At 41.3% G+C, this 14807-nt stretch overlaps 1 protein-coding gene across 1 annotated transcript in view; it reads right to left on the bottom strand.

Moving 5' to 3' along the window:
* Positions 1-4173: 4173 nt before the first annotated feature.
* The window catches only part of AFG1L (AFG1 like ATPase), a 167465-nt gene continuing 156831 nt past the window's right edge, over positions 4174-14807 (bottom strand). Inside the window, exon 15 of the transcript XR_003999557.1 lies at positions 4174-4263. The gene's annotated coding sequence lies outside the window, so the exon portion shown is untranslated. The remainder of the gene's footprint in view (positions 4264-14807) is intronic.

The raw sequence follows: 14807 nt of genomic DNA, 5'->3' as shown, positions 1-14807 counted from the left end.
TAAATGTTGAGGTCGAAGCACCATGAGGCTATTGCTAGATATAAAACTGTACCCCTTTTTTATTAAATAAGAGGGAGTCAGGTTTAAAGTGTTTACTTTTAATGGTAGGAAAAGCTGACATTTTTCTTGTCAGCTGGTCAAGATAAAAGTTGAGGCGGTCAGCATAGTTGTGGCTGTAAGGAGAGCGATTCTAAAGGCAGGAGAAAATGAGTGAGCAGGAATTTGCACACTGTGTGGTTAAAGAATTCCTGTATGATTGTGAGTCAGTAAGATTAGTGCTTAAAGTGGTCTGAACAAAGGGGAGGGCTTGTCACCCCCACAATCTGCCCATTCCCTTGCCCGGTAATTAATTCTACCCCTAATCCTCAAATCAATTCCTCCCTCCCATAAGAACATAATAACGGCTGTACCGGGTCAGACCAAAGATCCATCTAGCCCAGTATCTGTCTACTGACAGTGGCCAATGCCAGGTGCCCCAGAGGGAGTGAACCTAACAGACAATGATCAAGTGATCTCTCTCCTGCCATCCATCTCCATCCTCTGACAAACAGAGGCTAGGGACACCATTCCTTACCCCATCCTGGCGAATAGAATTTATCCAGTTCTCTTTTAAACACTGTTGTAGTCCTTGTCTTCACAATCACCTCAGGCAAGGAATTCCACAAGTTCACTGTGCGCTGTGTGAAGAAGAACTTCCTTTTATTTGTTTTAAACCTGCTGCCTATTAACTTCATTTGGTGACCCCTAGTTCTTGTATTATAGGAATATGTAAATAACTTTTCCTTATCCACTTTCTCCACACCACTCATGATTTTATATACCTCTAATATATCCCCCCTTAGTCTCCTCTTTTCCAAGCTGAAGAGTCCTAGCCTCTTTAATCTTTCCTCATATGGGACCCTCTCCAAACCCCTAATCATTTTAGTTGCCCTTTTCTGAACCTTTTCTAGTGCCAGTATATCTTTTTTGAGGTGAGGAGACCACATCTGTACACAGTATTCGAGATGTGGGCGTACCATGGATTTATATAAGGGCAATAATATATTCTCAGTCTTATTCTCTATCCCCTTTTTAATGATTCCTAACATCCTGTTTGCTTTTTTGACTGCCTCTGCACACTGCATGGACATCTTCAGAGAACTGTCCACGATGACTCCAAGATCTTTTTCCTGACTTCTTGTAGCTAAATTAGCCCGCATCAGATTGTATGTATAGTTGGGGTTATTTTTTCCAATGTGCATTACTTTACATTTATCCACATTAAATTTCATTTGCCATTTTGTTGCCCAATCACTTAGTTTTGTGAGATCTTTTTGAAGTTCTTCACAGTCTGCTTTGGTCTTAACTATCTTGAGCAGTTTAGTATCATCTGCAAACTTTGCCACCTCACTGTTTACCCCTTTCTCCAGATCATTTATGAATAAATTGAATAGGATTGGTCCTAGGATTGACCCTTGGGGAACACCACTAATTACCCCTCTCCATTCTGAGAATTTATCATTAATTCCTACCCTTTATTCCCTGTCTTTTAACCAGTTCTCAATCCATGAAAGGACCTTCCCTTTTATCCCATGACAGCTTAATTTATGTAACAGACTTTGGTGAGGGACCTTAGCAAAGGCTTTCTGGAAATCTAAGTATACCATGTCCACTGGATCCCCCTTGTCCACATGTTTGTTGATCCCTTCAAAGAACTCTAATAGATTAGTGAGACATGATTTCCCTTTACAGAAACCATGTTGACTATTGCTCAACAGTTTGTTTTTCTTTGTGTCTGACAATTTTATTCTTAACTATTGTTTCAACTAATTTGCCCGGTACTGACGTTACACTTACCGGTCTGTAATTGCCAGGATCACCTCTAGAGCCCTTTTTAAATATTGACATTACATTAGCTATCTTCCAGTCATTGGGTACCGAAGCCAATTTAAAGGACGGGTAACAAATCTTAGTTAATAGTTTCGCAACTTCACATTTGAGTTCTTTCAGAACTCTTGGGTGAATGCCATCTGGTCCCGGTGACTTGTTAATGTTGAGTTTATCAATTAATTCCAAAACCTCCTCTAGTGACACTTTAATCTGTGACAGTTCCTCAGATTCGTCACCTACAAAAGCCAGCTCAGGTTTGGGAATCTTCCTACCCTCCTCAGCCGTGAAGACTGAAGCAAAGAATCCATTTAGTTTCTCTGCAATGACTTTATCATCTTTAAACGCTCCTTTTGTATCTCAATCATCAAGGGGCCCCACTGGTTGTTTAGCAGGCTTCCTGCTTCTGATGTATTTAAAAAATATTTTGTTATTACCTTTGCAGTTTTTGGCTAGTCATTCTTCAAACTCCTCTTTGGCTTTTCTTATTATACTCTTGCATCAATTTGGTCCCTTCAAGTCTTCTTATCAATTCAGCACCTCTCAACCTCACTTCTCCTGCCGCTTCTGAAATTCATCTCCCTCCCCAGGCCTGCAGCAGAGTCCCTGCTTTGCCATGTAGGGGAGGAGCAGCAGAGCCATCCTATTGCTCTTTGAGCTGCCACCGATGTGCCACTGAAGAGGAAGAGAGGGAGCGAAGGACCTGCCACCAAAGTGCTGCCGAAGAATGGAGCAGCGCGATTGAGCTGCCGCCAAAGTGCTGCCGATCAGCTTTTTTTTTTTTCTCTTTGCCAGTTTGGGTGGCAGAACCCTGGATCCAGGAAATAGGAACTGAAAAGATCCAGAGTAGAACTCCAAAGAATTATACATACTGAAGAAAATATTTTAAAATGGGACCAATCAATTACACTGTGGCTTAAAGGAAATGATTATAACACACACTAGTATAATGAGGATGTCCTAGGCACAGAAGGTATTTAACCTTGTGCCTTATAAAGCACCTACAGTGCACCATGCAAGGCTATTAATTATTAGGGTCAGGCTTACCTGACTAAGATGTCCCCAAGTGTGGGCTGGCATGTTGCACTCAAATCACTTTGCTGTGTCAATAACCAATGTCCTAAGAAGTCAAGAATCGACAGAGTCCCTTAATGAAACTGTAACTCAAGCCTATGGAAGCAATTACTGTCCATGAGGACACCAAAACCCATTAAAAGGTCTCAGAGTATACACACATAGTATGCTATAACAGCTCTGTATTAGCCGTTAGTAAATCAAGTCATCAATGCATGTGAAAGAGCCTGCATATACAGTGACAGTGTCATAAGCACAGGCAGTTAACTTGTAACTTCACTGATGTCAGAGGATGAATGTAGTGCAATTTAGTGTCTTGCATACCTCCACCGAGAATTTTTCTGTATTTCCTTTAATTTACATGCATGAAATATGTGACTAAAGTCAAACACCTGTGGGCAGGGCAGGGCAGGGCATATTAAGAAAAGAATTTCAGCTCCAAGCCTAGATTTCTTTGATTACGGGGTTACAGCCATAATTTCAGTGTTACTTCTATGAGGCTCAGGTCGCTATCTGGCCTTGGTACAGTAGGATGTGAGTCCCCTACAGTCGATAACATACTTATCCTCAAACACCCAAGGGAGGTAGGGGAGTGCTGTTCTCCCCATTTTGTGCATGGGGAACTAAGGCACCGGGTGAGTTGCCCAAGGTCACATGGGAAGGCTGAGGCACAGCAGAGAATTGAACCCAGGTCTCCTAAGTCCCAGGTTTTGCCCCCTTACCACTAGCTCACCCTTTCTCTTCACTTAGTTTGCAGTGTAATCTTGAGGGAATATTACAGTGCCGTTACATCCAACTGTTGGAACCACAGAAGTGTTTGACCATGCCTAGTACAAAGGAGTCACAATCCTGACTGGGGTTTCTAGCTGTTACTGTAACACAAAATTACTAACTTACAGTACAATTCTTAGTAATCACTGCAAGACCAGAAGACTATCAGCAGAGGATGTGCTTTAGTGCTGATTTCAAAAATGGCTGTATAAAGGGGAGCTGTACAGACAGAGTGTTGACTGAGCCCTTTACGCAGCATAAGGCAAAAAGCAGCTGGTTTGGTTTCATAGCAGAATGGAGGAAAACCCTTGCAACACATTCTAGTCATGTTTATCCTTCAGTCAAGTTCTACAGCTCCAGCTGGCAACAGAATAAGGCAGCATTAGAGTGCTGAGTGGTAGACTTTGGTGGTGCCCACTGGTGGTGAGAATTAATAAATATAAAACATCCCAAAGTGTAAGAACAGCAGTGACCATGGAAGGCCTTGGGATAAGCAGTGTTTTGAACTCACAGAAATGGAACTCCCCTTCCTCCTCCCCAAGAGAAGACATCCTGAAATAAGAAAAAATGTTGCTGTAAAAATGGCTACGGAAAGATCTAAAGAAGTCCAACATAGAACATGTGCAGTATTCCTATGAAATGAAAGCTGGCTTCCACTCTAGATGCGCTTGAATAGCAGATGTCATACCAGAGTTTCTATTTGATTTATTTTCCTTTAATCTAACAGAAATAATCACTAGGAGTGACAAGGTAGGTTTTGACCCTAGATGGTAGGGAGAGGTTGAGAATGAAAGGCAATGGGGAGCAGATGGCACCAAGGAACACTAGTACCCTTATACAGAGCAGAAGGGAACTGGAGACATTTCACTTTGATACCTAATTATATTATGCGATAAACATAAAGAACAATCACGTTTTCTAACATGACACTTGAGCTTGCTTAGAAAATATCAGTTTCTGTATTGTTGGTTCAGTGCTCGTACACAGCATCCTGTTTTATTATTGTTTTATCAATAATTCACTAGTTATGATGGATAGTTCTCAGAAAACATCTGCTCAATGTTCAGTGGCAGTCAAAAAAGCTAACAATATTAGGAAACATTGGGAAAGGGATAGATAATAAAATAGAAAATATTATAATGCTACTATATAAATCCATGGTATGCCCACATTTTGAATACTGCATGCAGATCTAGTCACCCCATCTCAAAAAAAATTATCAGAATTGGAAAAGGTGCAAAGAAGGGCAACAAAAATGGTTAGGGGTACAGAACAGCTTCCATATGAGGAAAGATTAAAAAGACTGGGGTTGTTCATCTTAGAAAAGAGACATCCAAGGGGGAATATGATAGAGATCTATAAAATCCACAATGGTGGAGAAAGTGAATAGGGAAGTGTTGTTTACCCATTCACGTGACACAAAAAGCAGAGGTAGCAGGTTTAAAATAAACAAAAGTACTTCTTCACACAAGCTACAGTGAACCTGTGGAACTCATTGTCAAGGGAGTTGGTGAAGGTCAAAAATACAACTGGCTTCAAAAAAGAACTAGATAATTTAATGTAGGATAGATTCATCAATGGCTATTGGCCCAGATGGTCAGAGATGCAACCCCATGCACCAGGTATCCCTAAGCCTCTAATTGCCAGAAGCTGGGACTCGATGAAACGGGATGGATCACTCAAAGTTGCCCATTTCTGTTCCCTCCCTCTGAAGCATCTGGCACTGGCCACTGTCAGACAGGATATTGGGCTAGATGGACCATTGGTCTGACCTAGTATTGCCGTTCTTATGCTCTTATATTAAACATCACTATTTATTTAGGAAATGTAGGTAAACCATGAATTTTTTGTATGATTGCACTTACATTTAATATTAATCACCACTAAAAGGAATGTGTCACTCTTTTGTGGAGAAATATTATATACTGTCTTAAAGCTTTTCTGTTAAAGTATGAACCTCTTCGGGACATGCAGGACATGTTTGTGTGGATTTTTTTCTTACGCTGAAAGACAGTTATCTTTACTCAGATTAACAATGTGCAACAAGTTGATTACACTTATTCGTATTCAAAACATTTGCCAAATGCAATTTTCTTTTTGCAGACCAGAGTACTTGGAGCATTGAATAAATAGTAACTAGATATCTAAGGATCTATTGATGCTGTTAATTTGCACACTGTTTTTATGCTTTCTCTTGATCTTAAACATTGCAAATAGCAGCTTTCCTAAGAGAGAGAGAGATATATATTAATGCGAAGAGGAGGAACACTTTTAATGCTTCATTGCCTGTGTCCATGTACTCTTCGGATGCATGAAACCAAAACTGGCCAGGAGTCTGTGACTGAAATTTCATTTGTGTTGTGCATTCAATGGACAGTTCAATCAGCATTTTCCAACAATTTACTTGGCAAACAGGCACAACTGACAGCTGTCTCATTAAATGGGCTTCACACTCAGTCCAACTTTACAATGCTGGAAAATCTCTCTCTTTGCTAGGATATTCTATAGTGATCGCCCCCAGAGTATCGAAGCATTTAACCTCAAGTTTCTCCCAAATACAACAACTTTGTCAGTCATTTGCAGAATATTTAAAATCTTATCTCTACAGGGAAACACTGAACGTACACAACACATCAGCCAGATCAAAAAGATTTGAGAGCCAGTAATGGTCAGAACATAGTTGGTGGAGAAAATGAAATAAAACAACCAAAACCCAATCTTCATTCTAAGTGGAGCTAGCAAATGAAAGACATTTCAATCTATTCATAGCATACACTATCTCAACGTCATTAGAAATTATAAACAGAATTAACTCTGTGCTGACTGTGTGAAGATTTTTTTTTTTTTTGGCTTTAGCAATTCTTAGATACAACAGAGACTTTAAGACTTTTTTCCTGAGGCAGAGGTAATCCTTTGCTTTTCCCAGCTTGGTTAGCTTCAGCTTAAAACAATAGATACATAGTTATTTGCTTTATTTTTAGTGGCCCCTAAGGGCCCTAATTAAGACAAAGGCCCTGTTGTGCTAGGCACCCTATGTACATAGACATTTAGTTTCTGAAAGGCTAAAGTATCCCATGGAGGCTTTGGGAATTTAGTGTTACAAGTATAAGTTAAGCCTGAAGTAAGGAAGCTATAATTATTCCTGTGTTTTATAACCTTCTGCCACTTTGTTTCTGCTTCCTTCTCTTGGTTTTAGATACTAGAACATGGTGTCTTTTGAAACCGACCAATAAAAAGGGTGGGGGAAGGTAGGATAAGGCTTCTACCCAGCAGAGTTGCTGTCACCAAGGAGATGGAGTACTCTACAAGCTACATGCACTGCAACTCTATCTGGATAGAAAGGTGACCCAAGTTCATGGCGAGGAACATCGTTCCTTACATTTCCTAGCCATTACTGTTACAGTGCTGCTTCCTCTACAGCTCCCGCCATCTGCAAAAGCCTTCCTGTATCTGACCATCTTATTTCAAATTACAGTCAAACCATATCTCTTCACCCTTTTAGTGTCTTAATAGCAAACAGTTGGACAAATGATGAGACTCTGTAGTTCTGTTATGCACAGTAACCCTAATGAGTTTTTTGCACTACAGTTCACATAGAACAAACGTGTATTGTACAAATCATGAAGCTCAACTGTGTGGAATAATCTTTTTGAAGTTGAACAACATGACAAAGCAATGTTATCATTGTTGAGGGAACTGATAAACAGATAACTGTTATCACTTGATCTCCTAATTATTCTTTCCTATGCTTTTATGGATGAGCTTGCTGATTGGAAGCTGAACAGGGGGCATTCAGGACAGCTGTTTGTGAACTTGCTTTGGACAGGTCGAGACCCTGATTGCATTCAAAGAAGAATTTGGAATCTTTCTATTAGAAGTGGGAATGGAATTTTGGAATACAGGACACTCCTTGGAAAGGACTTGATTTTATGATGATTTAGATGAAAAATTTCAGCTAGCAAGTGAAGTATCAGAGTCAACCAAACCCTTCACCCTGACAAAAAACTGGATGGTAAAATATTAGAAACTCAGCCAAAATTTTACTAGCATGAATGCAGAGTGATAGGTCAGAAAGAAATATTTCTGTATTGTGATGGCACTCAAAGAGAATTAGATTCATTTTTAAAACAAAAGTAGTCTTGCAAATATGTGGAGAATGCGGAAAACTGGAAAGGAAAGGAAATAAATCACTTGCATGCTCTTATCTGGTGTTCCTTTCCTGTTCTCTTACACAGTGGATTGCTGCTATGAATGCTTTTTCTCAGCAGGAGGAAATGGGAATGCGTCCATTTTCCTAACCAAAAGGTAGGAAAAATATTCCATCTCAAAGGCAGCATGGATGTTCCAGCTTTATCATGCTATTTCACTCCAGCTGTTAAGGGAAGTGGTGCATTTCCAGAAGAATAAGGGTTCATTCCAGAGAAAGAAAGTTCTTTACACAGTTATATTCCTGAGAGAGATTTATGCTGTAGAGCTCTGCAAACCTTTTGTAATGAAAATGAATCCCTACCGGTTTCTTATTAATGTGGAATACTCTGGGGTGTCTCTCTAAGCCAGGGCAAAAGTGGCATTTGAAGGCACACCTTTCCTGGTCCTCTGCCAGCTCATAGTGAGGTGGACAAAGCACCCTGTCTTTGAAGATGCTTCTCTGATAGATTTGTGTTACTGAGGCCTGGCTACATTGCTGGCTGCCTTATAGAGCCTGGGAAAGGTCTTGCCAGCCATTCATTAAAGACATAGGGTGAACACGGGGCTAATAGGATGGTGAGCTACCCTCATCCCAGAAAATGACAGAAGGTAAGGGGAGCCTCGTATCTGTTGGTAGAGAATACTTTAACTCAAGTAGCCTTCCTCACCCCTCGGTGGGAAGAAGTCAGCAATAGGGATTTTCTCTTCTATCATGGCTGAGTATAAGGCAACATGATTGCAAATTAAGTTCAGTGTCGATAAATACTACAAAATGCACATTTAGAGGGAAAAATTTAAAACTACTCTTTCAGCTCACAGGATTCCACATGAATAGTATCAGCTCAAAAACAGAACCTGGTCATCATCGTGGGCAGCTACAATGAAAAAGCAAAACAAACAATAAACACAAACAAGATGTAAAAGGAATAAAATTAGGAACAATACAGAAAATATTACATTGATTATACAACGATATGGCCTCATCTGGGATAGAGTGTGGGATACTGCTCATGTTCACCCTGTCTCAAACAAGGATATTGCATAATTAGAGAGGGTTCAAAGAAGGGCAGTAAGAATGATCAAGGGCAAGGGAAAGGTCTCATAGGAAGAGAGATTGAAAAGACTGGGATTATTTATTTTAGAAAGGAGACAGTTAAGAGGAAACAAGTATATAAAATACTGAATGGCACAGAGAAGGTAAATTGGAAACTTCTGTTCACCCTGTCTCATAAACACAGGAACCAGGGGACGTTGAATGAAATGGAAAGGTGGCTAATTCAAAATGATGCAAGGAAATACTTTTTCACAAAATCACATAATGGAAATCATTGGTACAGGATGCCACTGAAGCAAAAAAATTAGCAAGATTTGCAAAAGAACCAGACATTTATGTGAATAATTTCTAGAGTTAGAATAGTTAAGGCTAATGTTCATTTTGGAGGAGATATTAAACTTCATGCTTCAGAGTTTAAGCCCATTTTAAATACCTTATTTAAACAAACCTCAGCCATACTTGACAGAGTCATAAAGGATCTTATGATGAACACATCCAGTGTGTATAAGCAAGCTCTGTGACCAGTCCATATCTGGTACAGAGGAACATGACATGGTGGTACGAATGGGATTAAGAACAGAAACAGAAGGACCAAAGCAACAAAGGTTGCAGGATCTTATCAATGTGCCACTCTTCAATGCCCCAGAGAACTTCAGCTTTGACAAATCTTCAGCATGGACTAGAAGCAAGTTTTTTGCATTGCTACCAAGCTCTGCAAGGAAACTGATATAGCATAAATTAAAGAATATACAGGTATGGGGAAGCAAGCAGAGTATATCTTTAATCCTTTGACTTTACAGAAGATAGTCACAAAGATGACTATGAAAGGGTTCTGGCTATGTTTGATGCATACTTTATATCCCAGAGAAATGTGGTTTATGAATGACCATGTTTTCACCAGCAAATTCAGGAACCAAGGGAAAATATGGAATGTTTTATAAGATCTCTGCATACGTTGGCTGAAAACTCTGGTTTTTGAGAATGCAAAATATGAAAATGTGACAGGCTGTTTATTGGGTTAACCTTTCAGAACAGGGACAATTGAAGAGATTTAATCCGAGCCACAGCTATAAAAAGAGCAAAGCAGTCTGAATAAAGCAAACAGAACAAATGTCAGGAACAACTTGAAAAACCTGAAAATAGCTTAGAAACTGTAAACAGACACTTGAGTGTTTAAAAGTCATTATCATAAGACCCATAGACAAGGAGAGAGAACACCCAGGCTATGAGGGACACATTCCAGAATTCCAAATTCTACATACATAAGATGTGGGAAAAAGTCATATCCCAAGAGGATGCATGTCCAGCCAGAGGCATATGGTTTAATAAATGCATGAAATATGGATCTTTTGCAGCTGTTTGCTGCATCGAAGTGGTCAGGGAATTGACTGATATGACAGACAATCAAAAGCCATTGTTTCTGGGATCTATCACTTGTGATGACACAGAACCTGCCTGGAGAGTGAAATTGAATATTCATAGCAGACTGGACTCAGGAACTGATGTCACAGTCTTCTCAGGAGGCACTTACAATCACCTTTAACTTCTCCCAGAGCTGAAGTCACCTACACAGCTCTGCCTAGCCCTGAAGGAATTTTGAACTGCATGGGCCAGTTCACCACAGAAACAACTTGAAAAGACAAAAGTTTTGCATTCAGAGTCCCCATGTCAAAGACCATGTCAATATCAATTGACCAACAAATTTCTCAGCTGCAGCATGGCAGCCATGATGGACCTAGTAAGAAAGGTGGAAGAACTTTGGCGGAGAATTTGATGATACTAGACTTTTGATAGGAGATCCAGTACAAATCATAATGCTGAATAATACAGTATACAAACACTTCTACCAGACAGACCTTGGAAGAGATTAGCTGCAGATGTATGCGAATTCAGAGGACATCATTGCATTTGCATGGTCATAGTGGACTGGGTTTTTTTTTTTCAGATATATAGAAATAATGTACTTGAAAGACATAACATGTCACAGTGTTATCGAGAAACTGAAGTGCACTTTTTCTCACTTTGGTATTCTAGAACAACCAGCGATGGACAATGGACTACAGATCACTGTAGCAAAATTTGTCATTTTGAACAAAATATGATTTTGATCATATTACTAGCAACCCACATTGCCCATGAGAGAGATTGGAGAGGCTGACAGAGCTGTACAGACAACCCATAAAATCCTGCAGCAGGAAGATCCATTCCTTTTCTGAATTACAGATCAACACCAACAGCAGCTACTGGATATAGTTCAGCACAACTCCTAAATGGGAAGACAACTCAGAACTACTGTTCCAACTTTAGAAAAGATCCCATTTCCAAAGAGGCCAGACATGAAGAGAGTGGCAGGCTAAAAGAGTTTATGAATCCTTTTACAACAGACGTCATTCACTTAGAGAATTGCTAGGTCTAGAACCTGGTGACTGTGTTCACGTTAAACTGGATGGAGAAAAAGGATGGACAACTCCTGCTGTTAGGAAAAAAAATAATTCAGTGCCCAGATCAGATATGATCAAGACCAACAGTGGAGAGTTTGACAGAAAACATCAATATCTACAGTTTGTTCCTCAGAAAAAACAATCAACAGAGGAAAATCTCTACAAATAGCAGATGCAGAACAAGAAGATGACACAGGGATTCCAAACCAACCACAGCTAGTCATTGCAAGTAATGGACAGCCAGATGACCAAGTTATTATGCATTTGGGTTGCATAATTAGAAAACTTGTAAGATTCAAAGACACTTAACATACTAACCTTCAAAGATAGCAGGAGAGTTTAGATATTGTAAATGGAAATGGTAGTTAGGGAGAACTTAAAGGGGGAGATGTAATGGAACGTTAAACCAGTGATTCTCAAACTTTTTTACTGGTGATCCCTTTCACATAGCAAGCCTCTGAGTGTGACCACCTCATCAATTAAAAATGTTTTAAAATATATTTAACACCATTATAAATGCTGGAGGCAAAGCAGGGTGTGGGGTGGAGGTTGACAGCTCACAACCCCCCATGTAAGAGCCTTGCAACCCCTTGAGGGGTCCCGATCCCTAGTTTGAGAACCCCTGTGCTAAACTGTATTATACATGGTGGAGCATTAAAGGATCTTATGATGAACACATTTGGTGTCTATAAGTAAGCTCTGTGAACAGTCCATATCTGGTACAGAGGACCATAACAGTCGTATACATAGCACATCAATTAAAACACTTCTACAAATCTGGACTGTGCTATTGGTTTCAGACTTTCTTACTACAGCATACATTGTTTTCATATAATTGAAGGACTTAAAATTGTTTAACCCTTTATACATTAGACTGAAATTAGAATTTATAAAACTTTCAACATACAGTAAAATGACAATCCAAACAAAGTTAGTGCAGATACTGCAGCTGACAACAGGTCAGGGATACAGTAAGGGGGAGGGATAGCTCAGTGGTTTGAGCATTGGTCTGCTAAACCCAGGCTTGTGAGCTCAATCCTTGAGAGGGCCACTTAGGGATCTGGTGCAAATATTAGTACTTGGTCCTGCCTAGTGAAGGCAGGTGGCTGGACTCAACAACCTTTCAAGGTCCCTTCCAGTTCTAGGAGATTGGTATATCTCCAATTATTAATTTAAATTTTTTATTAATTAATAGGTCACATCCAGCAAAGGTAAAGAATTGAGTTAAAGTAACTCAGTCATTGCAGGAAGATGAAAAACTGTAAAAGAATTGGTTGGAATTGATCACAAACCTAAGAAGTTTCTTTTTACATATATATAAATTGTTCAGAGGAAAAGCACTGCTACAGTGAGGGATGTGGCTGGCACAGCTCAGCAGCGACCTAGAATTTAATTGATGGCATTTATTCTTTAACCTTCTTCCTTATTTAAATTAAAAAAGACCTAAGATTTACTTTAAGAGGCTGTCTTAATTTTGCACTATTTATAGTAATTTCTAATGCACTTTTTATTACAACATCTGTCCTCAAAACATTAATAAATAAAGTCTGATAACAGCTTTTTGAGTGTTAGTAAACTGGAAGTAATATTATCCCCATTTCACAGATGGAGAAAACTGAGGTACAGACAGGTCATTCTGTGGCAAATTCAGGAATAAAACTCTCACATCTCCAGCCTCTCAGATCCATGTCTTGCTCACAAGATCATCCTGCCTTCTCAGTAGATGCTTGGCCACTATTCTTATCTCTTTTGAAAAGGTGGCTGTTTTATATAGTTAGTTGCTGAAAATGACATTTGCTGGTGATGAGCACACCCAGTCAATTGTTGCTTTTCATTATGGTCAAATGCATTCAAAAAGCCACTTCTGGCTTTAACAAGTGATCCTCCTTTTTATTCAAAGGAATTTTTTAAAATGCCTTCTTCATTCTCTCCACAGACCTTTAGAAGACCATCTCTTTATACCAAAAATACCTAACTGATTCCTTTATTTGCATGAAACTAGAAATGAAAACTACTATTAGTACAGAAAGAGGAGGAAAAAAAGGCTTAAAAGTTCTGGTTCACATAAAGGATAAGACCATAAGAACAGCTGTACTGGGTCAGACCAAAGGTTCATCTAGCCCACTATTCTTTCTTCCAACAATGGCAGTGCCAGGTGCCCCCGTGGGAATGACCAGAACAGGTAATCATCACATGATCCATCCCCTGTCATCCATTCCAAGCTTCTGGCAAACAGAGGAAAGGGACACTATCCCTGCCCATCTTGGCTAATAGCCACTGATGGATCTACATAGCCATTGATGGACCTAAATGAAGTGATTACACACTTATAAGTAAAGTTTCTATGCTTATGTAGCAAGGAGGCCTCACTTCCCGCCGCGCCTAAGAGGGACAAGCCAGAACAGGCGCAGCAGTGGGCGGAGCCACAACCGCCTGTCCCCGCCCTCCAGAAGTCAAGGGGCGGGACAGGAAGTATAAAAGCCCAGCCCTGGCGCTCAGTTGGCAGGAGGCTACCGGAGAGGACAGACGCTGGTGCCTGAGCTACCGCCGGGCCCAGCCTGCCCCGTGCTCGGTACCCAGAGGAGTCCTGGCCTGACCTGCCCCATGCTCGGTACCCGGAGAAGCTGCCTGAGCTTCCCAACATCCGGCATCTAGAGGAGCTGCCTGAGCTTCCCCACCCCTGGTACACAGAGGAGTGGCCTGGACTTCCCGATGCCTGGTACCCTGAGGAACCCATGGTCTGGGACCCCCCGGACGGCACCGGCAGATGGCAGGTACCCAGTGAGGGGGAGATTGGAAGTGGCCCGGGGGTAGCCGACCCCAGTCAGGCTGTAGATATACCTGAGCCTATGTCAGTGTGTTGCGGCCAGGACCCCCACTGACTGCAGCGGATCCTTGCCGCTGCTAGGGCCCCGGGCTGGGACGCAGTGGAGTGGGAGGGCCTGAGTCCAGGGTGGCAGACTCGCCCTCCCCCCTAGGCTGAGGAGACCTTTTGTACCGGTTACCTTGCTGTTCAGCCCCTGCTCAGGGGCCTGACTCGTAGCTGTGTTTGTTGCCCTGCCCTGAGCCCGGGCTTGGGCTGTACAAGCCACCACTGTGTTTGCTCAGCCCAGCTAAGAGGCCTGAGCTTGAACGGCTTGGGGCCCCGCCCCGCTCCAGGGCCCGGCTTATAAAGTCACTGATTGCTGCTCAGCCCTGCCTGAGGGCCTGAGCCTACTGACTCTGGGAAGCCAGACTGTTGCTGCTCGGCCCTGCCTGAGGGCGTGAGCTTATTAACTCTGGGAAGCCAGACTATTGCTATTCAGCCCTGCCTGAGGGCCTGAGCCTGTTAACACTGGGAAGCAAGACAATTACTGTTCAGCCTTGCAGAGGAAGGCCCGAACTCCCCAGTGACTCGGCATTGTTGCCTCAAC

The sequence above is a fragment of the Gopherus evgoodei genome, chromosome 3, assembly GCF_007399415.2.
Source record: "Gopherus evgoodei ecotype Sinaloan lineage chromosome 3, rGopEvg1_v1.p, whole genome shotgun sequence".
Classification (NCBI taxonomy): domain Eukaryota; kingdom Metazoa; phylum Chordata; order Testudines; family Testudinidae; genus Gopherus; species Gopherus evgoodei.
The sequence above is the reverse complement of the archived record's forward strand: the minus strand, read 5'-3'. Positions and strand labels throughout refer to the sequence as shown.